At 37.6% G+C, this 27,114-nt stretch overlaps 1 protein-coding gene and 1 pseudogene across 1 annotated transcript in view; one reads left to right on the top strand and one right to left on the bottom strand.

The window, feature by feature from the left end:
* Nucleotides 1–27,114, bottom strand: part of SAMSN1 (SAM domain, SH3 domain and nuclear localization signals 1) — a 135,553-nt gene that overhangs the window by 41,579 nt on the left and 66,860 nt on the right.
* Nucleotides 17,978–18,118, top strand: LOC123323271 (annotated as a pseudogene).

The following is a 27,114-nucleotide window of genomic DNA, read 5'->3' as shown; positions in this document are numbered from 1 at the left end:
AAAACACAATCTTCAGGGATAATGAAGCAATTTGTCTCCAAAGCAAGGCAAGGAAAGATTAAAGAGATGTGTCTCATTAAATTGATTTTTAACAAATCCAGTGCATTGGTAGTCAAAGTAGTGACTTGATACTCTTCCCATAGGATATAATATCCAAATTTCCAAAGAAAGGAAGGCTACACTTTTGTTATTCTCTCAGCCATTTGTCTCCTGAACTTCCTGTATGCTGTGTGGACACTGTGTTTCTTTGATTTTTTTTTTTTTTTTTCAAGTTTAGCCAACCCATTTGGCCCTGCTTTTTTGGCTACTTGCTTGCAATACAACTTGATTATAGATTCATATTCTGTAAAATGGGAAGGTTAGATGAATTAGTGCTTTGTTTCGAGAAAAGTTTTCAAGGCTAAAATTATTTAACTCAAGCAAACATGATGAAATGAGCAAATTACTTGTTCATCTCTTCTGATTTGAGGTGCACTAGGCATGAGAAGTTCAACAAGAAATTGTAGTTTGGAGGAAGAGAAAATCTGGGGAAGTGACATCGATTTTGGGGTGAATTTCTGGTGGTGTGACACAGAAATATAGGCATTTCTCCTGGGAATGTGGGCACCAATTAGAAACGAGAACAGTGTAGGGCAGTGGCGGCCTTTCTGTTCACCAGCTTTTCAACACATGTGGTGTGGTGAAGTTTCCTGTACATATAATATGTACAAACAGATCCCAAACTTAACATCTCGGCATCCATCCTGCCACTCCCCTGGTGTGAGCCACCATCGTGTCTTGCCTAGTTTCTGTAGGAGCCTCCTAACTGGTCTCTCCTCGCTATTTTCTCTCTAGGTCCTTTCAGTATTTTTGAATCCCAAAAGACAGAATAAGCCCACTAAAATGTAACCCAGATCCTTCCTTTCTCAACATTTTTCAATACTAGCCCAAATCCTTACAATGACCTAGAAGCCCTCTGCGATCCTGCTCTTTGGGAACATTCTTCCCCTTGTGCACTCTGTTCCACTGTTTCTCAAACACACTAGGGACACTCCCGCCTCAAGGCTTTTGGACTTGCTCTCCCTTCTGTGAATATAATTTCATCAGTCAAACTCGTGGGCAGCTCTTTCATTTCCTTCTGGTCCTTTTTCAAATGTCCCATTCTCTCCAAATCTTTCCTGGTGTCTTGTATTCCTTCCCTTTTTAGCACTACTTAACATACGATATATTTAACATATTTCTCTTGCTTGCTGTGTGTCATCCCCAGTAAATGTCGATTCTGTGAGGGCAGGGATCTTTGTTTTATTCACCACTGTATTCCCAGCATATGGTCTATATTGTCTATAGTAAGCACTCAAGAGATATTTGTTGTATTGAATGAATGAATGAAGAGTAAATGGATTAATCAATCACTTTCTAATCTTTTGAAAAGATTAATAGAAAAAATGTTTCCAGATTGGGTAACTAAAAGTTCTTGATGCTCAGGCACATTCTATATTAAGTAATCAAAATAGTTGAAGATGGAATCCAATCATTAGTATTTCTTAAAGTTCTTCAGTGATTCAAATGTGCAACCTAGGTTGAGAACCATCAATGTAAACATTTCTGAACTTTAAAGTTCTCAGAGAACTGATAGGTATCTAGGGAGGCCAGCGAGTCAGCACTTGTAACAGAGCTGCTGTTCTGTATGACCACATGAGCAGCAAGCATTTAGACCCATGTTCAACTCGACCTTGGTGGCCCCGTGATACCTTTTAACATGATCTATACTCTGTTTTCTCCTAACCTGTTTTGTTTTAGTTTTGGATCATAATTTATTTAGTTTTGGTTCATAATTTAACTTTCTTGGAAAACAAAGGTGACATAGTACTAACTAAATACATAAATGAACAGAACCTCCGGGAGAGTTTTCTCGGATATGGAGAGGAGTAATAATCAAAAGTAAAAATAAACATTTATTTACACCCATCATTTTGTAAATGGAAAAAGTATTTCCTCCATTATATATCATGTCTCTTATCTGGGATCACTTTGAAAAGCCAGAACATTCAACTGAATTTATCTAAATTAAAGTCCAAAATTACACACCAGTTGAAGAAGCAAAAAGAAGTAATGGGGGGAAATCCACAGGTTTAGAAGAAGAAAAGCTGTCCCCTCTAATCTTGAATAATTTTTTTTTTTTTCCCCCAGCTATGATACCTTGAGGAAAGTATTTCATGCTGGAGAGGCAATGCCATAAGCTTCTTCTGTAAGTGCCTGGCCTAAAGTAAGAACCTGTACGTGTGAACATTTCTTCCCTTAACTGGTTCGACAAGAGTTAAAATGTATCTCAGCAGTCCTGATAGGAAAAGCAATGAAGAAAGCTCTTTAATGCCCCAACTATGTGTCACCCTTGTCTAGGAGCATAAATTTGCACAGCGGGCAGTGCAGTGAAAACAGCTCATAATCAACTCATCACCTCTCATCATTGCTAGGATCGAATGCAAATGGGAAAGAATGCCACTTCAGTCATTGCTAGGGAAAATTAGCATCTGTGACACTAATGGTGTCTCATTTAGTATGTACTTTAGATTTAAAAATGTGGTAAAAAAAAAAAGCAGCTATTTCCAGAACTGCCATTATTCCAGTGTTTCCCTTTAAAATAATAGTGGTATTTGAATCTCCTTTACTTAAAAAAAAAATCCTGCTAACACAGATCATTAATCCCAGCCGAATAAAGGCCAAGTTGTTCTAATTACAGTTGCAAAGTTTCATTTATCTATTCCTTTTCCGTTTTCGAAGTTTCTACCATATTCCCTGACCTGGAACAAAGGTCTATGGTTATGTAAAGGTGGGCCTCTCCAGAGATTCTTTTTTTTTCCTTTCAGATTTTATTTATTTATTTGACAGAGAGAGACACAGCAGGAGATGGAACACAAGCAGGGGGAGTGGGAGAGGGAGAAGCAGGCCTCCCGCTGAGCAGGGAGCCCGATGCGGGGCTCGATTCCAGGACCCTGGGATCATGACCCGAGCCAAAGGCAGACGCTTAATGACCGAGCCACCCAGGCACCCCATCTCTCCGGAGATTCTTGTACAACATTTGCTGTGCTGGAGTCCTTAAAATAAAACTTAAGAATGAATTACAGTTGCATTTATATACATAACATACAAACTTTCTTATGAACACATTAACAGACTTAGTACCAAGGGAAATGAAAGTACACTGCACTAATGGGTATCCATACTTGAACCAGGATACATAGAGTAGACACAAGAAACTCCATTCACTCTATACATGTTTGTTAGGGGCCTACTACATTGAAGGTGGTATGCTAGGGACAGGAGGGAGATATGTGGCTATACTTAATCTCAGGATTAGGTCATGATTTTTTTTTTTTGACAATTTGAACATTTGAATATTTTAAAAATTGTTGTTGTTTTACAATTTTAAGTTTTGAAGCTTGAGTGGACACCTGGAGGGATTTTGTTGGTAGCATTCTTGTATCAGAGACAGGAATGGAGGACTTCTAAATTCCTTTCCAACTTAACGGAGGCTCTTAAACATATGTTCTTTCTGGTTTCCATAAAACATATTTGTTAATTAAGACAGAGATAGGAGTCATATCTACAGTTCCTATGCTAGTAATAGCAGCATAATAAGAACAGAAATACTAGAAATTGACATATGTATTTCACATCTCACAGTTGCATTTTTCATCTGACTGTGTCTCTGCTCAAGTTAATTATGAGCTAAGTAAGAGTGATTCACAGAGTTGTTAGAAATATTAAATATTAGGGGCGCCTGGGTAGCTCAGTCGGTCAAGTGTCTGCCTTCGGCTCAGGCCATTATCCCAGGGGTCCTGGGATCGAGCCCTGCGTTGGGCTCTGCTTCTCCCTCGGCCCCTCCCCTGCTCATGCTCGCTCTCTCAAATAAATAAAATCTTGAAAAAAAAATTATTAGTGTACAAGAAGCTCACAATAAATATAGAAAAATAAAACATTTCAGTTGGAAAAAGTTATGGAAAATCATGTTCTTTTTTTTTTTTTTTTTTTTAAAGATTTTATTTATTTATCAGAGAGCGAGCGAGAAATAGCATGAGAGAGGAGAGAATCAGAGGGAGAGGCGGGCTCCCCGCTGAGCCGGGAGCCCGATGTGGGACTCGATCCCAGGACCCTGGGATCAGGACCTGAGCTGAAGGCAGTCGCTTAACCAACTGAGCCATCCAGGCGCCCTGGAAAATCATGTTCTATAATTTAAGCATTTATATAGTGTAATGAGATCATATCTTACCAAATCTGAATCCTAGATATGCTTAAAATTTTTAAAAATCACTATCACTAGTGGGCACTAGTGATGAGAAGGCAAAAACAAACTTCAAAAAGCAAAGTATAGAACCTTGCGTGTATGTTAGGCAAGGCTATTTTTGAGTGATTAATCTAAATGTAGAGTACTTAGCCACTATTCATCAAATTTCTTTAGTAATTTAGAATTTACCTACATACACCATAGAGAGTTCTTAAACTTGTTGGAATTTATTTACATTCCAGTATACATAGTGGGTTTCTTTTGTTAATACTTCTCCAAGGCCTTCCCAGTTTCCCTTATAGAATATCTCGGGTCTCACTCCCTTAACCTACACTATGAAGCCCTTATAACAAATATGAATACTATTGGTCCGATTTATGAGCTATCTGAAGGAAAGATCCCATACCAAAAAAGGAGAAACAGGTATAAGGGGTGAAAAAGATGACATATTAATGATAAAGATGGTAAAACTGTATTTTAATTATTTTTTTGAGTTGTGGACATGTCTATTGGTAGGGCTTGTGAATGTAAGAAAATAATAAATCATTTTGTATATAGACTCCTATAAAATCTGTTGCTACATTTTATATCCGTGAATGTTTTGAACTTTCTCACAATTTTAGGACCTACTTAAAAATACTCATAACGAAGTCCTTCTCCATTGATTTCCTTTTCAAATGATCAGTTCCATAATTTTCATCTGAGGTGACATTAGGTATAATATGCATTCACCATTTGAATTGGGTACTAGGTCACCTGAACTATAACGCACAGGAGTTAACACAAACTAGATGATTCAATAATGGTTCCCTCATTTTTAATGCTGTTGCTCTTTACCTACTGTAGCCTTCACAATAAAAAACAAGAAAATCTCTCTCAGACATTCTGTAAGAGTATAGTGCAAGGAGTATGTCTTTCTGGGTCAGGAAATGTGAACTATTGTTTGGTCCTATAGTTAATCAGCATAGACTGTGTTATTCCCCATATTTCAGGCTGAATTCTTGATGCTTCTATTCTATCTTTCTAGACACAGGCCATATGATCCCTTCCAGTAGATGAAGGAATTTGCACTCTTCATTCTGCTAGCCATTTATTTGTAGGGATCATCATGATACCCATCTCTTTCACCTTTTAGGGATTCTGCTGTTTTTCCATAAAATTCACAAAGAAAATTACCCAGTAAAATAAATAAATGTGAATTGAAGAGGATTTGTTTCTAAGACATAAGTATAATAATTAGAAAAATATTACCTCAATATAAAAGGAAAGGCCTTAGTGGACCTGGAATATACAAAAAACATACTTGTACATATACACTCACATATCTCTTCAAATTCATGTAGAATGAAATCACTCATCTAAAGAAAATGGAACTCCATTCACAACAAAAGTTAATGTTTCCAATGTGATTATTCTCTGTGATGTATTTTATTCCCAGATAGATGTTATCAAATATATTTTTATTTAAAGGAACAAAGAAGTCAATATGATGAACAATACTCCACTTATATTTCAACGGTTCCTGCAATTAAGGCAAATGATGATGACAGACTAAAGTATTATTTTGAAAATAGTTCAATGACATAAAAATGACAGTTAACTACATAATGCAGTTCTTGTGAGATACTTTCACTTGAAATTTTAAGTACTTGAAGGAGAAAATCTCTGTTTCATATTAACTTTTATGGTCTTCCTAAAACCTACTATTGTCAACTCAATATTAGTTACATTTAATTGAGTAAATTCTATATAAAATTAATCTTAAGTATAAAAGTGATGTTTTTAGAAATTTTTTTTCTCTTTGGGAAACACTGCTGTGAGTTTTTATTATATTAGGGAAAAAGACAGAAATCATGATACATTATCCAGTTGTATTTTTAACTAAAGATGCTTGACTTAGTTTTTAAAGATTGGAAATCATTTATTTTTTAGTTTTCTTCAGACAGGTTGTATAGTAACTTGCAAAGATTTACAAAATATTGACCATTGTTCAATGCCACATCAATTTAGAAGTTCACAATCAATTCCCAACTCCTTTCTCTCAAAACGGGTGCCAAGCAAATAAAGACCAATAATAGATAATATGTCAGTCCTCTAAAAATACATCTGACCTCAGCTATAGTTTATTCACAAATAGATTAAAAATGTTATTTATCTAGGGAACTCAAGAAATGTATAAGTATTGGGGAAGACCTTTGAACCCAGTATTTCATAGTTTCTTTCATGTTATTAATGAAACTAATTTAGAGCTCTACAATAGAATCTAAACTTTGTTATCTCATGCTGTACTTTTTTTTTTTAAAGTGACAATTATTGTCAAGACAAAAATAGCATAACATTCCAAATAGAACCAGTTTGACAAATCTATCAATATATGGGGTTTTGATGCTTCTTAAAATATAACCCAATCCTCTCTCTTAGTAGAGTGTTAGTTCAAGCAAGAGTAGGAAAAATAATCTTTTCAACAAGCTATCATATTTTAATACAAAAAAATGGAAAAAAGCAAATATTTAGCCAAAACATCTCTATTTTACAATCTTCTCATAATTAAAAGTATTATGAGAGCTGAATACGTGAGGGATAAAATGCATTCAGTTAAATAAACATTGACAACTTTATAGTCATTAAAAATGTTCAAGAGTATTTCATAATATCAACCTTTCGGAGACTACCACATTGATTTCCATGAAGTTGGATCTAAGCTCAAACTTCAGTTACAAAGGTAAATGATCAAATATACACTATAAGGGAAAATTACAGAGACAGTAATTGTCAGGTATTATTTAGCACCTAGTTTGCATTTCAACGTTCATGCTTGCCCTGAGGCATTCAGCCTACGGTTGAATTGATTTATGACTGACAAGAGAAGAACAATGTGTGTGTGTGTGTGTGTGTGTGTGTTTATTCTACTAAATGGTTTTGTTTTGTTTGTCTATGAAATTACCTTACCTTTGGTTTTTGATGTTTCTCCTTCTCTGAAGCATTGGATGGTTTTCTCTTCAGCATTTTGAATTCAGACTACTCCAAGCAAGTGCACTTTCTGTTGTACAGAAACAACTGAAGGCTGTCAGCACTGTGCCGTCTATGATGTGTAGCAGATAAGTTTGAGCCCAGTGACCTGCCACTTCCTACTTTGGTCAGGATATGACTTCATATCTACATGGGTAAAGTTTTTTTTTTTTTTAAACGGTAATTCTTTGGTAACTCATGTTCTGTATCTTGCTATCCTTTATGAGGTCGATTCCTAAATCTCACACTTTGAAATGCCTGCAGTCACCATTACGGCCACAAGGATTCAAAATAAAGATTTTTTTTTTTTTTAGTTTATATGAAAATAAAAATCTATAACACATTCTCTGGATGGAGAGAGGAAAATATCTGAGATAAAACTTGGGATGTGGGCATCTTACTGTTAAAAAAATGAAGAGAATACTCAGGGTAGCCAATTTTATACTTTTAAGTAAACTCTGTTATAAGATGAAATAAACTAGACTTTTTGCACTACTCATCCTACTTAAAGCACAGATGCATATACTAAAAGACAGAGTATGGATGAAATTAATATAAATATAAATAAGAATGTGACTTCAGAATTCAGTGATTACACATATTGTTACTTTATAAACACATTACTATGTTGTCAAGCCCTGATTAATATGAAAATCAGTGAAACAGAAGCCTGCCTTAACTGGATGTCTCTTCTGCCACAAACCTCAGTGCCATCTACTGATAACTGCTATTTCAGTGATGATCCAATGGATCAATGGTACCTTCAAATGAAGCATCCAGAGTCTCTATTTAATAGGCCTGGAATAGAGCTAATATGGCTTAGAAAGACTTTTCTCATCCAACTAAAGGATTTAACATTTTTATTATAATGTCAAAACCAAGATACCCAGGAAGTAAAAGCAAAAAGTTCAAGCTTTCCTGTTAATTAGGGATTTACCAAAGGGAGACTCGTGGAGCGTCTAAAATTCCAGTTCTATTAAAACAGGCATATTAAGAATATCAACCTAGATTTCCATTTATTAAACCCCTGGGTTGAAAAGCAGTGGTGCCATATTCTTAATGAGCAGCTTCTCTAGGTCAAAACCAGCTGACTCTATTTCTCAGTCTTCCCTCATACCTCTGAGCCGATCCTCCCTGAGGCCCAGTTCTAAGTGTTCAAATTTCACTAATCATTTAATGAATATTAAATGACATGTTGTGTGCTGTTTGACAGTATATCATGCCTCTTGACTAGCTTAAAAATTGTTTATGTTCTATAATAGAATTAAAGAGATACACTTAAGATTCTGGTTAATATGCTGCTGCTTCTAGGTATTAAGAGCAATTATATTTTTAGGAATTTTAAGACTGGTATTTTCAAAATAACACCGAGGACTCTGAGGTTGGGTAATTCCCTAGAAGCATGGTTTAGGTTCAGGCAGTGACCTAAGTATATTTTTGTTTCATCTTTTCAGGAATTGAAAGTCATGAAAAAAAAAATTTTTTAACTGAAACATTTGCACCGTCAGTGCCCCCCTTTCTTTACCTGTGAATAGAAATTTAATTCAAATGTGAAGTTCAATCAACAACATGAGAATGATAGTACCTGCACTTAACTATAGTAATAGAGTTTTAGGGAGAATAAAAGGAAATATCAGTAAAGAGTGTACTTATTATATGACTTAGCATTTATAGAATGTCTTATGACAAGAAATGTTTGTGGATCTTAAAAAAGTAGGAGATTTCATTTATTTAGGTTGGGGTGGTGTTTGCTACAAATTATATTTCTGCAATGATAACTAAAGAATAGAGAACACTCACATTCATGAGGACATACATGGACTAGACTATCTGCAGTTTTCAAATGTGTTACATTTGAGCAATGTGTATAAAATCGCAATTTATGATCTCTAGGCACTTTACCATCATTAACACTTTAAGAAATATTTTAAAATCTAAGTAAAACAGGAATCTTTTCCTTCAGAATTACAGATGGGAGAAGCAATTTCCTAACCTTCTTTACTACTCAGGAAAAATATTTTCTGGAGATATTAAAAGACATTTGAAGTCCTATCACAATCTATGTTAAACGACTTGGTACTCAAAAAATCTCAGGTAGTAAGGTAGTAAATGTTTTCTCTCTCTCTTTCTCTTTTTTTTAATCCGTTATCTACTACATTATGGAATTCTGGGGCTACCAGGATATTTAATGAGTGACCAGAATGACCCAGCAAATTCCAAAGTCAAAGGTAGGACAAGAATGTGGTAAAGAGTATTGAACATACCTAACTCCCTATCATGATTAAACCACTAACCCACATGTTGCTTAAGACATGTTCTGAAGCAGGGAAATTGCAAAACAACAGTCTGGGTGCTTTGTTTTTACAAATTACCTTAATGGTCTTAGAACCCCAGCAGGGTGAAACAAGGTTGGGACTTTGTGGTATATATACCTGTCATTATTTCTGAGTCACAGAGGGTGAGTCAAAATTTTAAAGAAATGCAATCAAATAACAGCCTTTGGGGTATATTTTATGAGAAAATGAAGAGGACATAGAAGAGTTATTTTAGCAGTTCAACAAATATTTATTAGTGGATTGCTAATACATGAATTATCAAATTCAAATCAGAAAAGTATAGGTAAAACAAAATATGGTCTGATGTCTTTGATTCTGATATTTTGATTGCCTGAGGACCTCCTTTGCTTCCTGCCGTCAGGTTGAAGACTGAAATTAGTAATGTTTGGATTAATCCTAGTCTATACCTAGGCACTTATATTTGTTCAGTGGAAGGAGAGTTTTCAAATCAAATATTTTAAAACGGGACTGTGGCGGCACCTGGGTGGCTCAGTCGTTAAGCGTCTGCCTTCGGCTCGGGTCATGATCCCAGGGTCCTGGGATCGAGCCCCACATCGGGTTCCCTGCTCCGCGGGAGGCCTGCTTCTCCCTCTCCCACTCCCCCTGCTTGTGTTCCCTCTCTCGCTGTGTCTCTCTGTCAAATAAATAAATAAAATCTTAAAAAAAAAAATGGGACTATGATCCCCACACCACCTTAATGTGTATACCTCCAACATGTGGACTTGGTCACAGTAAATCTAATGCTTCTGTGTATTACTGGGGCGACCATGACCAAAAGCTGTTTTAGTAACTATAACCTAAAATACTTCCGACTATATCTCTAATGCATTGTTGGAGGAAGACAACAAAGAAACATTTTCCAAGAACTTGAAAAATAAGAGAAATAAGATTGTAATCACGGAGTACAACTCTGAAATTAACATTTAATTAAGATAGATTATCTTATGGAAAAAAATGGATTGTATTCCATTTAGATCTGCAGAATTTAGTCACTTGTAATTAAAGAAAAGAAGGAATCAGTCATAAAAACAACTTAAACCTGATAGTTCTGCTTTTCTTTCTGGCTCCTCAGAGCAGGTTTCTCTCTATAGAATGGGGAAGGGAAATTTATAGAAAGAAGCCCAGTGGGGCTGCTGTGTTCTTGCCTGTTTATGGTTGCTGGAAGTGGAGATCGTACACTATCATACAAATCCCAACTCAGGATTTCTTGAAGCAAATACCATATTGATCTGATGAAGTTCTTGCAGTTCTTTACTCAATAATTCAGTTGGTAATTTCAAAGTCATTTGACCATATACAACATATTGGGTGTTGTACCCTCTACATATCTAGATTATTCTTACAATATGATGGATAAAACACCTCCTTGTTTAGACTTGGGGGTTTACAGAGAAATGGTGGTATGGATATTCTCCCAGACTTAAAGTGGGGATGAAGGCAGTGGAGCCAGGGAGAAATGGTGAATTCTCTGTGAATCTCTTAGATTTCCTAGCTCTCCAATTCATTTACCCATTCTGTCTCTGGAGTCCCTATTTACTAACCCTTTTTCATAAAGGACCCACCTCCTTCCCTAAGCTCTTGAAATCCCTTCTAATGTCTTACTAATTGAAAAGCCTTGTAGTGGCTTTTCTGCTTTGCCCAGGGACCTGCTTTACAGAATGAAGAAAAGTTTTTGAAGAGATAATTGGGAGAAGAGAAAATTCTGCTCCTACTAACAGGAGGTATTAAGATGAGAGCTAAAGAAGTTTGTTTTTCCCAACGAGGCCTAAAATTAAGCATATGTATCATGAGGATTAATTTTTTTTCCAAGAACCCATATTAAGTCTATATGAGAAATTAATATTTCATCTGTTAATTTCTCTTTGTGATATGGTGCCTTGCCTGAGTTTTATCAGAGTTCTCATACATTCATTAATGGTGATGGGGTGATGACCAAACCACTTAGGAAGGTAGGAGGAAATCTTAATTCATTCTGCCTCACATAGAGAGAGGAGTGTAACAGAGGCAAATATCTGGGTTCAAGAAAGAGAGCTTCAGTGAACTTCAAGTATTTTATTTTATTTTATTTATTTATTTTTTTAAAGATTTTATTTATTTGTCAGAGAGACAGAACACAAGCAGGGGGAGAGGCAGGCAGAGGGAGAAGCAGGCTCCCCGCCGAGCAAGGAGCCCGATGTGGGACTCGATCCCAGGACCCTGGGATCATGACCTGAGCCGAAGGCAGCCGCTTAACCAACTGAGCCACCCAGGCATCCCGAACTTCAAGTATTTTAATTCTCTGACAAGATAATCCATCCTGCGAAGATGGATGCAGCAAGCAATTCTAGCTGGATTTCAGTAAACAACACATTTGTCTAACTATTTCTCTTAATTTTATTTTGATTTTAAGCTCAATAAGTAACCTCCTAATGATGATTTGGTTCCTTGGGTAGGTCTGTCTACAGGAGACAAATGCATTGTTCGAATGGACATCAAGTACCTGAAATACTGCAATTGTATTTCTTACCATAAATTAATGAATTGCCATGTCCCAAAAAGGGATCCACTCTTGGTATCCTCAAAATACTATCCCTCTGAAAGAGGAGAGCTGCTGGTCAGGTGCTAGATGTCTTGGAAAACCTCTTGAGAGAGAGCCTGATACCCTGCAATATTATTGCATATTTTAAATTTCCCACAAGATAATCAAGAACCTTATCTCATTATCTTAATTGTAGAAGAAGTAGAGAATTGCAATAAATAAAAAGGACCAATGGTTTAAGATAAATGGGGAACCTAAAGAATCATACAGTAAGAAACTGTCTTGAAAGAGACAAATAACTTCTAAGATCATATCTATGCCTGGCAAGATGTTGGAAAACAATATAAAAGAAGACTTAGTAAACACAAAATGAGGTGTACCAGTTCCAAAGTGACAAAAATAATTAGGAGAGCTAAGTTCAAAATAAGTACAAATTATTCAGATTATTCAATAAATTGTAACTATATACTTTCTAAGTGGTTGCCACAAGTAATAAAATAAAATTTCATCTATCTATGATTCAAAGTTACCATACTCATGAAGTAATCTTATTCTCAAAGTTAATAATAATGAGTATCCATTTGAGTACTTATTATATGCTTATACTTAGTGTTTTACCCATATTTCCAGTGTAATCCTCAGAAAATCTCCATGAGCTGGTCTAACGTTACCATGGTCAACTTCCAGGTGAAGTTAGGTAAAGTGTCCAGTATGCACAGCTAGGAAGTGATAGAGTCAGGATTCAATCCAAAGCCTCAGCTCGTAACCATCATTCTCTATCATAGTTATGCTTTGGCATATTTAAAGACCTGCTATAAAGTAGAAATGATTTATTTGGGGGTTAGGTTCCAAATGGTAAAGACTGGGAGGAGAGTAATGCTGAGCTACTGGTTGGAGACAGTGTTTCAATTATTACGTGTATAAAATAATTTGAAACCAGTAAGTGTGCAACCCATCTAGAACCCTCTTAAAGACTTAGCACCACAGGGACACCTGATACCACTTCATTTTCCTTCTCCAACCCAAGTTACTTTGTTGTGACTCTAAGAAGAGTTAAGAGCCCCTCAGTGCTATCTTTAATAATAATTTCATGCTTATAAAAATCAGGGTAGGAGCATAAATTAGACTTGTCCACACTTTATGAAATTCCCTAGGTTCTGAAGTGCCCTGATGATGGCTTTTGATAAAGTATTCATCTATAGGGGCGCGTGGGTGGCTCAGTCGTTAAGTGTCTGCCTTCAGCTCAGGTCATGATCCCAGGGTCCTGGGATCGAGCCCCGCATCGGGCTCCCTGCTCAGCGGGAAGCCTGCTTCTCCCTCTCCCACTCCCCCTGCTTGTGTTCCCTCTCTCGCTGTGTCTCTCTCTGTCAAATAAATAAATCTTTAAAAAAAAAAAGTATTCATCTATAAACTATCTGTGAAGTTACTACCATGAGCACATTCTATTTCCTCCTTGATCTGGAGCTATAGCTCCCAAATTTATGTTTCTAAAATGTATTATTCTCTTAATCTTTCACTCTTAATTTCACCTGTTTTTGCTTGCTTTAATGTCACATCTAAATTATGGTCATAATTTTCACATTTCTATAATACTTTTTCCTTCAACACGTCTAAATGGCATTTTAAGTTTTGTAAAAATTAAAATGCTTACCCTAAAAAATTGAAAAAACAAAAGCTTTCCTTTCTACTCCCAGACTTCTAGTAAATTTTTCGCTGACTCCCTGCAGTATTAAAACCATTTTTCTCATTGTTTATCATTTTTTTCAATGATAGACCCATACTTTCTTGATTTATGTATGAGACATTACCTATTGATTCCTGTTTTTATCCTTGAGGATTTTGTTCTCTTTTCATTCCCCAGTTATTTAGTTAAATCATTAGTCATTATTATTTTGTAAATATTGTCTGTGGCTAAATCAAATTGTGTTTAGTGCTTTATGTTTCCTCTTTTTGTCCATTTTTAGAGCTCATGATTACATTCCTTTTTTATGGTTGGTTCCCTATGTATTGTTAAAATATCCCAGATAAATGTCCCAACAAATCTATCAGCTGATTAGTTTTTTAGAGAAAGAGAGAGTGAGCACCTGTGTGTGTTGGGGTGGGGGGGCAGAGGGAGCGGGATAGAGAATCTTAAGCAGGCTCCAAGCCCAGCACAGAGCATGACATGGGGTTCTAGATCTCACACCCCTGAGGTCATGACTTGACCCGAAATTAAGACTTGGACGCTTAACTGACTGAGCCAGCCAGGTGCCCCTCAACTGATCAGTTTTGAATATTTAAATATAGAAATCATACTTTGTAATTTCAAATGCTCCAACATTTCAGGTTTATTTTTTCCTCTGTTCCAAGGTGGTCTGGTTGTTCTCTAAGTATACAGGGCTGAGGCTGAAATGGAACTTCTCAATCCTCTCTTGATTTGGATACTCTGTGGCCTGAATCTCATATCATCAATGTTGTCTCTTCTCTCATTTGCAGAAACACACTTTCCTGAATGGAAGTGTTCTAGGTCCTTGTAGATCCTTCACATGTGAATGGTACTTTGACCGGAAATAGAATTCTAGCCTCATTTTTCCTTAGGATTTAGAAGGCCTCTCCGTTGTCCTCTAACTTTCAGAGTTGTTATTGAGAAGTTTAATGCCGTTGTGATTCCTGATTTAGTGTATATGGACTCTCTGTCTCTCTCTCTGTTTCCCCTTTATCCTTGGTATGTCCTAAAATCTCATATGATGTGCCTTGATATGGGTTATTTTTACATCCCCTGTACATTCATTCAGTGGCTCTTTCAAAATGGAAATGCACAACTTTCTGGTCTGTGTTTCTTTAATAAATTCTTCATCTCTTTTTCTCTGTTCGCTCTTTCTGGAAATCTAGTTAGTGCAGTTTTAGACATCCTACTTTCATTTTTTTTTTTTAAGATTATTTATTTATTTGAGAGAGAGAGAGAGCACAAACAGGCAGAGGGGCAGAGAGAGAGGGAGATACAGACTCACTGTTGAGCAGGGAGCCCGATGCGGGGCTCGATCCCAGGACCCTGGGATCATGACCTGAGCCGAAGGCAGACGCTTAATTGACTGAGCCATCCAGGTGTCCGATACTTTCATTCTTTTATACTTCTTTGTTCCGTTTCTTTTTCTTTTCTGTTCTGTTTTTTTACATTCTAGGAAATTCCATTACTTTTTCTACTAATGATCTAATAAACATTTTTAACTATAATATTTTATTTTGCAAAAGTTCGGAATGTTCTCTTTTTATAACATTGTGTTCTTTTTATTTTTAATAAAGCAGTAAAAATTAATGAAGTCAACTGTTATTCAATCATATGGATAATCTTAAAAATATTAAGTGAAAAGAACCATTCCCAAAAGAATTACATGTAGCACGATGCTCTTTAAAAAACAAAACAAAAACAAAAAGCACATATACACAGTTTAAAAAAGGAAAGAGTAAGGAACACAGCATTTAGTATAATAATTCACTTAGGGGAGGGGGTGCAGCATAGATAGATATAGGTTATTTCTGAGGTCCTATTTTGAGACTTTATTTCAGGGGTTTATTTTAATAAGTATATTATTAAAACTAACTAAAGAAAGTGGGTCTTGAAAAACATTCTGTTCTTAATTCTTTTTTTTTTTTTAAAGATTTTATTTATTTATTTGACAGAGAGAGACACAGCGAGAGAGGGAACACAAACAGGGTGAGTGGGAGAGGAGAAGCAGGCTCCCTGCTGAGCAGGGAGCCCGATGCGGGGCTTGATCCCAGGACCCCGGGATCGTGACCTGAGCCGAAGGCAGACGCTTAACGACTGAGCCACCCAGGCGCCCCTGTTCTTAATTCTTGGTAAGGCAGTAAAATGTACTGGGTAAGAGGGTGCACTTGTGAACCTGGTAGATGACCTGGGTTAAATCCTGGCTCTGCCATTCAATAGGATGTCCTTGGCAAGGTCCTTCGCCTTTCTATTAAATGGACATGATAGTAGTGCACACCTCAGGGAATACTATGATGATTAAGTGAGATATTATTATAAAATCAGTACAAAAGTGTCTGGCATGCACTAGACACCAAGAACTAAATACATAAATGGAATATGTTCTCTTTCTGATGTCATTAATTATCATTAATTTTCTTTTCCATCTGTCCCTTTCATTGCCTTTGTTTTTCTCTGATTTCTTTCTTCTGCTTGCTTTGATCTCTGTCTTTCATCTTTGAGGCTTTCTTCAAATGCCTAGCTATCTTTGGCTGTTGGTACATCACTAAGAGCATGGTATGAAAATCCTCACTAGTAGCTCTGTAACTGGGTGGGCTTATTAAGTGAGCAGGCAGCAAAGAAGCCTTCCTAGCAGAAGACCCCCCGATGGCAGTTTCTGGATTTCTATTCTCTGAGGCCATTCAGGTTTGGTGGGTGATAACCATCCCATGTCCTAGGAGGGCTGCGGGGGAGAGGAGGTAGCTTCCCTGCAGCTTTCGAATGCTGCAGCTCAGGAGGTCTTCGGTGCACACTGCCTCGCTGCACTGCACATGCTTTGCTGAAGGTGCTGAGGCTGCCACTGGCTCTAGTCCTTCCTTCACCTTCCACTGTTCCTAACACTAGCTGGCAGCTCTCCCTCACCTCCTTTTACCGAGTGTTCTTGTTGGTGTGGGTTTTCATCTTTTTGGTAAATGTGTGCAGGTAATATATATATACTATATTTAAGCACTAGTTTCGCCAACTGTTTCTTCATATTTGTATCACCTCTGACTCTCTTTCATTCTGTCCTTTAAAATATTTGTGTCTCTTTATCTTATTTTGCTAAGCTCCTAATTATAGGGAACATACATCTAAGTACACACTCACACAAAACTAATCCCTGTCATTACCCCTCCTACCTTATAATTTTTAAGATTGACGTAGGACATGGCTGTTGGCATGACATGTAGGAAGAAGCCCAGCCACAAACACAAAGCTTTTCCAGGGCAAGTCCATTCTCACATTTAGGTATTTGTGCTCTGTAGACATTTGCAGATGCTCTTCATGAGCACAGTCTTGTGAAATATTTTGCCTTTTAATTCTTTATAGATAATAAAAACAACAATAAAAAACTTAACATTTCATTAAAAGTCTTCAAAGTAATTTTTCAGCTAAGAAAATAATTCAGTGTCACCTGGATCATACGTCATTAGGCTGAAAGGAAATTCTGTCCATAGTACAATACTGACCAAACAGATTGAACTAACTCTGCATGGAAGTGTTTTCTAGTTAATTTTTATCTGAGCACATGTAAAAAATACTTTACATGTACTATTAAAATCCCTGCTTTTCAGAGTCCATCGTCTCAGGTTCTAGAGGGAAGAGGGGTGGGAGGATGGGTTAGCCTGGTGATGGGTATTAAAGAGGGCACGTACTGCATGGAGCACTGGGGGTTATATGCAAACAATGAATCATGGAACACTACATCAAAAACTAGTGATGTAATGTATGGTGATTAACATAACAATAAAAATTAAAATAAAAAACCCCCCAGCAAACCAAAAATAAAATAAAATAAAATAAAATCCCCTGCTTAATTCATACTTCTTTCCCCAGAAGCCCGGAGGAAGGGAGACTGTTCTGATCAATAGACCATGATTTCCTGTCTTTACCTACTGAAGAAAAATGCAATTAATAAAATATTGCTGAAGAGATATATATGAGTTCCTTTCCTCAGAAAAGCTATTCTTAAACTGGAACAACAAAATCATTTCTATTTTCTTTCTACCTTCACTCATCAAAAAAATCTACAGCAGATTCAAGAGTGACCAGACTGTTTTTCATACCTTACCATTTGAAACTGCACTAAAACTGTAAAGCTATGGGAGACAGTAATTGTATACCCTATCGCTTCTCGGCCTTTTGGCTAAGATCAAGTGTAGTATCTGTTCTTCTCAGTTTAATACCCTATCTATTTTTTTTTTTAAAGATTTTATTTTTTATTTATTTGACAGAGAGAGAGAGAGACAGCTAGAGAGGGAACACAAGCACGGGGAGTGGGAGAGGGAGAAGCAGGCTCCTGGCCGAGCAGGGAGCCCGATGCGGGGCTCGATCCCAGGACCCTGGGATCATGACCTGAGCCGAAGGCAGACGCTTAACGACTGAGCCACCCAGGCGCCCCTAATACCCTATCTATTTAAAGAATCAAAATCCTTTATGGGATCTTCCTTCCCTCAACTTTGGCTACAGTATAATTAGTTTAATTATGATTAAACTAATATGCAATTAGACATACTTTAATTACATATTAGTTTAATTACAAAAGAAATAAATAGACTATGATGGTGGTGGATGTATTTAAAGTAAAAATGTTTACCATAGCAAAATCAAATTTCATAGTGCCATATATATACACATACACACATCACATGCATATGCACATATACATGTGTTATTTATACATTCATACCACATACCACATACAGTGGTATGAATGTATAAATAACACGTATATGTTCATTTGGATGGAATTCCTTCTTTTTCTTTTTTCTTTTTTTTTTTTTTTAAGATTTTATTATTTATTTGAGAGAGAGAGAATGAGAGACAGAGAGTATGAGAGGGAAGAGGACCAGAGGGAGAAGCAGACCCCCTGCTGAGCAGGGAGCCCGATGCGGGACTCGATCCTGGGACTCCAGGATCATGACCTGAGCCAAAGGCAGTTGCTTAACCAACTGAGCCACCTAGGCGCCCCCCTTCTTTTTCTCTTAATAAAAAGGGTAATGGAAGAGCCTCTTAGGAGATCAGGTACATTGTAAATAAATACACATTATCCTCCCTGACCAAACACACACAAAGTAAGGTTTCCACATAAAGTGTGAAGCCACAGTGAGGCGCAGCTCTTCAGAAACACCCCCTGCATTCTAATTTTAAAGCATCTGTATTTGTCATTTCTGGGAAGGGAAAAATCAGGTGGTCATTTCCAGGACTCTACAAGTATGTTACTCACAACTCAATTCTATTCTCCTTTCTAGCGAGAAAATTTTCCATAACTTTTCTCCTATACTTTTGAGAAATGAAAGTCTCATTTTCTTTGTTGATCTGTAGTATGGTGAACCAAAGAACCAAGTTAACATTTGCACCCAGCAGCCCAAGAAAACTGACTAACTGAAAATTAATAGCTAGTTGGAGAGAATATTGGATTCCCTGTTTCTTTTCAAGGGCACAGGATTCTAACCACCGAAAGTGGCCCCTACAGCAGTTATACATTCTGGTGACTAGTGCTCTATTGAGCAAGCCTGCCTTGGGGTCTGCTTTTCCTCATGCTGCCCATCCTTAGAGGTCCTGTGGTGTGAGGAGAACATGTGTGCTTTGGAGGACTGATGTAGGTCTGAATTCAGACAAGCTATATAACTGGGGACCAACATCTGACCTTTCAAAGTTTCAATTTCCTCCTTGGTAAAAGGGGGAAATATTTCTTCTTAAGAGTTGAGTTTAAATCAGAAAACATCTATAAAATTCCTCACACAGAGAAGGTCTTAAATGCTAGTTTCATTCTTTCTCCTTCAGACGCAAAGGTAGAAAAACATGAAATCGCTAGGGATTCAAGCCCCACCCTCATTCTGGGATGTGGTCACAGTGTGACCCAACTTCTTGGTAACCTGTTCAGCCTCTGATTTCCAAAGCCTGCACATGATGTCCTTGCTAGTTTAACCTGATGTTCTCTCATTGTCACATGCTCTAGTGATATTTGAATATGCTACTTATCCTCTGCCACCAAGTAGGGGAAATTTCTACAGGGGAATTCAGTTCTACTTTCACTTACCTTTGGGGATAAGCATTTAACTGTGGATTTGCAAATGCACTTCAAACAAACTCCACGCTCTTTCCCATGACCGGAACATGGGAATGTTCCCCTCAACATCTCTGGCCTTTGCCTCTCTGTGCCGCTCTCCTCTTTTCTCCGACCTGGTCATGTTGGTCTTTTCACTGTGCTTGGACACCATTCGGTCTGTTTGCTTGCTTTGCTTACCTAGAACGCAGAGGCCAGGCTTATTGCTGGCACTAGCATAGAGCCTGGCACAGAGAGAGGCTTCGGAAGCATTTGTTGAATGGGTGAACACACTAAACTCTATAGGTTTGCCCCCATTAGGGGCCATCTCCTTTGGACTATCAAGTATCAGGATCAAAATATCAGAATGCATACTCCTAAAAACCAAGAGAGATTGTGGCAGGCAGAATAAATGTTTAATTAGACATTATCAGAAAAACATCTTGCAAAAATTTCGCAGCATACAGACTACAAACCACTTCATAAAATACTTTCTCCTTTATGGAGAAATGCATAAGATATGTCAACATACCTCCTAATGATGATAATGATATATTATTGATTTATATAACATTCTTTTCCAAGGCTTGAGCACCTTTTAACATAAATTATTTTACCCTAACAGCTTTCCTATGAAGTGCTTATCCTGATTTTATGCATATGGGAAACTGATTATTTGAATTTCCTCTTCTCCCAAGTCAGCCCCTGATTCTAGGACTTCTAATTGAGCCCGTGAGCTTTCCTGCAAAACATTCATTGAAATGAAATACCTCCTTACAAGCTATTGAAAGAAATTATATTGGTCTCATCTCCACTAAAATCCTGGCCCTATAATTCTCTGAATATTAAGTGCTTGACTTAAACTTATCAACTCATCCTGTGGAGATGGTTCTTTCGAAAACTAACACTTCTTCTTTAAAAGAGAAAAGAAACTTCCTTTACATGATAATATATTTAGGGGAAAAGCATGGATTTTGTTTCTAGTTCTTTGTGCAGTTGGTAAGTATGTCATATGGTTCACATGCAAAGCCAACTTCTTTGTACCAGCAAAGGTCAGCTCCTCTTCTGGCAATCAGTAGGTGAACGGAAACTACACAGTACCACCTCGAGAAGGCACCAATCTAGAAACTGTGACATCTGTCGCTGGTCTTTAAGTCACTGCAGCTCTGGCCACCAGCTTGGAAACACTTAACATGTGTCAAGGCATTTCCTATGACTTCCTCTTGCACTGGTGAGGAGAACTTGGCATAATCCCTCTAGTAGGTAGACAGAGAGAAGACCGAGTGGGATTTGAATCCCCCATAGGCATAAAATGTTGCTTCTGGGCTTCTCTTATCATTCTAAGTATAGTGGTCAATGAGCTTTGGAAATTTTGCAAATTCTCTCCATTCCCCATCTCCAGTCTAAGCTCCACATTTCAGCGAGAGCCTTCTGTCTCCAAGATGTGGAGGACAGCCCCTCTTATTTGTTTAATAAGTATTTATTGAATGTCTCCTGTGGGCTTGGCATTCTGCCAGGTGTCCAGAGATGGAAAGGCATGGGCACTGCCTTTCAAGACTTTACTAAGAAGACAGGCAGACCAAGACACAATGAGAATCCAATGTAACACAGTCTGTATCAATCCAGGTTGCAATGTGTGGAAAAAAAATAGACAATTGCTAATTTGTCTGGAGAAGTAGGGAAATAATTCACTAAGAAAGCAATGTTTGAGGTAATATTGAGCCAATGGGGAATTTGCTGGGCAGACAAGGAAAAAGAACATTCTAGCAATGAGAAGAGTATATATTTGTTGTGGTGTGGAAGTGGGAGTAATTTTTATAGCAAGTGTGTATGGTAAACAAAGAGAAAGGCAGATGATGGGGCTGCCAGATGGTTTAAAGGTAGGCCATGAATGGTTTGGAGGTCATGTGTTATGGGTTGAATTGTATCTTCCCCCCAACCCCGCCCCAAAGCTATGTTTAATCCTAACCCCTGGTACTTCGAAATGTGACCTTATTTGGAAATGGGGTTGCTGCAGTTGAAAACTGGAGTAGGTGAGCTCTTAAATCAATATGACCAGTGTCCTTAAAAAATGAGGGAAATTGGACACATGCATGCACAGAGGGAAGACTAAGGAGAAACATACAGAGAGAGGCTGTCCATGTGAAGATGGCAGAAATTGGAGTTATTCTACCACAAGCCAGGGACACCTGGGGCTATGAGGAGCTGGAAGTCAAGGAAGAATCCTTTTGTAAAAGCTTAGGGACAGTATGGCCCTGCCAACACTTTGATTTGGGGCTTCTAACCTCCAGAACAGTGAGACAGCCACCTCAGTTAGTGCTACTTTATGGCAGCCCTAGGAAACCAATGCACTATACTAAAGAGTATAGATTTGAATATAATGGGAGTACACATTTGTATGGGATGGGAATTACTGAAGAACTGATTGCCAAAACAAGAGAGTGACATGACCAGATGTGTGTGTGAGACAGAAGGCTCTCGCTGAAATGTGGAGCTTAGACTGGAGATGGGGAATGGAGAGAATTTGCAAAATTTCCAAAGCTCATTGACCACTATACTTAGGATCTCCTCGTCTATGAAATAAACAAAAAGGATGGAGAAAAGGTCACTCTTCTCCTTCTCTTAGTTTGGCTCAAAATGTTATAGTAGAGCTCTCCTGTCTGTATAATGTTACCTGGATAAAGAAAGGGGCACACTTTGAAATTCAATCCTTCCAGACTCCCTTGTTTAGTGACGGGAAGGTCACAATGAAAAATGACAGTACTCATACTATGATACAGACACTTCAAATGATTTCAATATTGATATTTTGATATTGATAAAAAAACATAATTCAGTTGAAAATCTCATAACCATGAAATGAATAGAATTAATTTTCCAGTAGCAAGCCATTTGAGTTCCCAGAATGGTTTTCTTTGATCTTTATCTTAATTGGAGAAACTAATTTATATCCATATTTTGAAATGTCTATTCCTAGGCAAGTAAAAAACTTGTTAAGACACACACTGTCACTAAGATCAATAGTAGGGATGCTGGAGTAGAGCTGGTATTTCTGTTAGGTATATTTCCTAGAAATATCATGAATTGTTATGATAATTGGCAGCTCTGATGCAAGCAAATGACTTTTTAATTGGAGTAGGTGGCATCCAAACCTCTGACACTTGTAAGGCTATATACCCTCTAGCTGTTTCTGATCTTAAATGGTTTAAATAGATCCTGTTACAAATACAGAAGACTTGAGTATGTTTTCAGTATTTTAAGCAACATAAATGCACACACACACACTTTACAAGTGATATATCTTTACTAAAGTGATAGAATTCACTAGAGAGCAAGAAGCCACTGTTAAGGCATTCTGAATCACATTCTGCCATTTCATCATAACCTCCTGAGACACAGCGTGTTGTACTTGCATATATGAGTAAATAATTTAGTGAATATAAAACATGTCTCAATAACTTCCACTTACTGAATATCGTAACTGATGTTACAGAAATATTAATTTTGGGGCACCTGGCTGGCTCAGTTGGTAGAGCATGTGACTCTTGATCTTGGGGTTTTTGAGTTTAAGGCCCACGTTGAACATGGAGCTTACTTAAAGAATATATATTAGTTTTATAACATAACCAAACATGTAAAGTATATGTTTCAGATTGTATTGTATTGAAGGAGTCCTTTAACATGACTTACCCTTGTTTTACGCATGAAGTATATAGTATAATGAGTTTAAAAATCATGAGATTGTTAAATTAAGACTCTTCCTAAATAAACATGGAAAAACTTGTGTACACGATTTTAGTATTCAGACGTCTTGAACACTGAGATATAAAATTCTGATATTCCTTTGGGAAAGTTAAGGCTCAGAGAGATGGTGAGGCTTGACTGAAGGAAGCAGAGCTAGCTAAGGGCAACACTGACTGAGAGCCCGAGCCCCTTCGATGCGATGCACACGTAGGGCCTGCTGTTGTCACGTGACCTTCTTCCACAGTGACAAGCGCTGGGTACACAAACAACAGGGGGTTCTGTACTTAGTGATTCCTACAAAAATAGCTTTTTAGAGGTTGGAAGCCTTAATCAGTATTGTGTGATGATTTCTCATCCCGCAAAACACATTTTCTCCAAGGAAAGACTGGCTCTAGGATATTTGGGAGGGGCTGTGCACGTGGATATGGATAAAGGGGCGTCCTGTCTCTGTACCTGATAACTCTGTCAGTATCAGTGGTGGTCACAATACTCAAATAGGGGAAGACCGAACAATGGTACAGGCACAATGAAGAATGGTAATGGAAGTAAACCCCAAATACCCTATATGTCTACATGGGGTGACTGTGTTAGATACGCGACCCACTGGCATTCATTCATTTTTCCACTCCGTTCTCCAAACACAATTTTTTAGTATTTACTGTGTGCCTAGCATGGGAGAATGTCTCCATTTATTTTTATTTTTATTTTTTTTTAAAGATTTTATTTATTTATTTGAGAGCGAGAATGAGAAAGAGAGAGCACATGAGAGGGGGGAGGGTCAGAAGGAGAAGCAGACTCCCTGCTGAGCAGGAAGCCCGATGCGGGACTCGATCCTGAGACTCCAGGATCATGACCTGAGCCGAAGGCAGTCGCTTAACCAACTGAGCCACCCAGGCGCCCGAGAATGTCTCCATTTAAAAAAAAGTTTGATTTGCATATATTATCTGGACTTCAGAAGAAAAGAGATGGCTAGTTCTGAGCCCATGCAATTGAGCAACATTTACTGATATCCAGCTATAGATCACTGCATCTTATTTAATCTTCTTAACAACTGTATGGAGTATTATCATCTTCTCATTTACAAAGAGGAAACTGAAGCACAAAACAGTGAACTCACCTACAGTTAAAAAGCTAACAAGGACTGAACCCAGGCCTGTCTGGGTCCACTGTCCCACAGAGCCAAATCCTTTATACAGAATAAAGTTCAAAGGGAATTAAGGGAGAAAATTGCAAGCCAAAAGCAGCACCACTCATTTCTTTAGCAGTCAGCTGTGCATATAAACCTTGGTTTTATAACTAGAGCATGGGCCACCTCCTCACCTTTGTCCTCTACCCCTTCTTCTGGTCTCTTTCCTTTCCCCACTTTCTATGTCGTAATTTTTTTCCAAAGCCTCACTACACTACTACTTCCTCCTAAGACCCCAATGGAGTATTATTCAGGAGCGGTTAGAGAAGGAAATTGAAGGCAGAGGAGGGTAAACTCAAAACCAACCTGAGAGGAGAAGTTGTAGCAAGCACAAACTTACCAGATAGTATGCAGGCTTCGAAGGGATGGAGATGCAACTGGAGAAGTTATTGAAATTGAGCAGAGGTGAAGGGGAGAAAAACAGAAGGGATGTGCAATGAAATATGTAAAGCTAAGAAGAAAACACATTTTGCTTTGTGTGTATCATACAGAGGTCTTCAAGATGTATGGAAAGTATCTTCAACTATTGATGCTCTATTGATAATGTTAACATGCACACTAGCAGCCATACTGAGAGGTTCAGAGACAGTATTAAAGTTCAAAAGGAAGTCAAAGAGCTCAACAAAATGCTCCATTTACACCTGGATCTATAATTGCCACACTGGTGTTGAGATGCAGCTTTCCAAAATACATGTTTCCTTTTAACATCAGTTCTTGGGGTTTTGGGTCACCATTTATGCCAGGCAGAGAGCTGAGCACCTTCATATAAAATATCTCTTATCATCTTAGCAATAAGTCTGGGAGGAGGGCTCTGTTTTCCCCACCATGCAGAAGAAGCAACTAGGGATCAGACAGTAATGTGACTGTGTATGCCATGGATTCCAAATTTAACCTCAGGGTTCCTTCTGTTAACGTCTAATGCGTTCCCCTTATACCATGCTACAAAACTTCTAAGTACAAGGCTAGCCACACTAAAAATGCAAAAACATTCAGGAGATAGTAGGGGTTTAATAAATATTGGTAATGGGCTGCTATGTTTAATTTCAAAAGGCAAGCCATGGTACTATGTCTCCTTGTCAGTGGGGTGGGGAGCGGGGCATATGTCTAGACAATGGAAAGAACAGGGACATACCATAATTTATTCACTTCCAATTTCATATATAGAGACTGACTTTTTAAATTAGTCCTGTTTTTGTTACTGATAAAGCTGTAACCTCACCTTTCTAACAATTTTTTCAGATACAAAGTCCATACTGTTGCTTTGGTTGACAACTCATTGGCAGTAACCACATTTGCACTGCGGTTCTTTTGGTTGAATTTAAATTCAATTGTATTTTAGTCAAGGGAGACTTTTCTCCACTTTTATCAGAACTGAATTAATGCACAATAAATAAAGCCATCAAATTTACTAATTGTGGTGAATAAAGATATCCAACGGTTGCAGACTGTCAGGAAAAGCACATTACAGAAGCTAAGTACTCAATTTCAAAAAGCCTTTTAACATAAATATTTCAAAATCATCAGTTTTGTTACCATTTAACACCAGTGATTTTCATTTCCCACAACCTATTCTGACATTTAAAGGAACATTAAAAAAGAAAAAAGAAAAACCCTATTGCATCATATATGACTACCACCATATAATGCCTCTGACAATTTACTGGTTTAGAATAACGATAAAGACAGAAGGGGTTGGCCATAGTGAATCAAATGAAACCTTTTTCACATGTTTCTTTTTGAGTTATGCTAATGTTATTTGATGCAAAGAAACACACACTCAGATACACATGCACACACCACCTTGAGATCCCTTCCAAACCCATCAGCTTGGTTCAAACATCTTAGGATTTAGAGTCATGACCAAATGATATTGGAAATACTAAAATAAGTGGGTTGCATACTTAACAATACTGGACATTTTCTTTAATCCTCTGACAGGGGACTTCTGTTCCTCAGTGACTGGATAGAATGTTGTGTCAGGGGCTTTAGGTCATACAGAAGTGTTGGGAGAGAGTTCCATGAGCACTAGAACCATAAGAAGGCAACCCACTAAAACATCCATACTAAGGAGGAGTTGGCAGAAAAGAGGGTTGGAAAATGGCAGCATAGAAAAGAGTTACTCATAATTTGAAGAAAGTTGCAAAAATGTGGCTTTTTAATCCATCTTGGATGTTAAGCTTGAAAGAACAGAACTATGATCTAATTAAGAAAATCGGATTCCATTACAGCTACTAAAGAAAATTATATCATAATCAAAGAGTTATTTACATTCAAAAGTATTTTAT

The sequence above is a fragment of the Neomonachus schauinslandi genome, chromosome 1 (assembly GCF_002201575.2).
Source record: "Neomonachus schauinslandi chromosome 1, ASM220157v2, whole genome shotgun sequence".
Lineage (NCBI taxonomy): Eukaryota > Metazoa > Chordata > Mammalia > Carnivora > Phocidae > Neomonachus > Neomonachus schauinslandi.
This window is presented reverse-complemented; position numbering and strand designations above follow the sequence as displayed.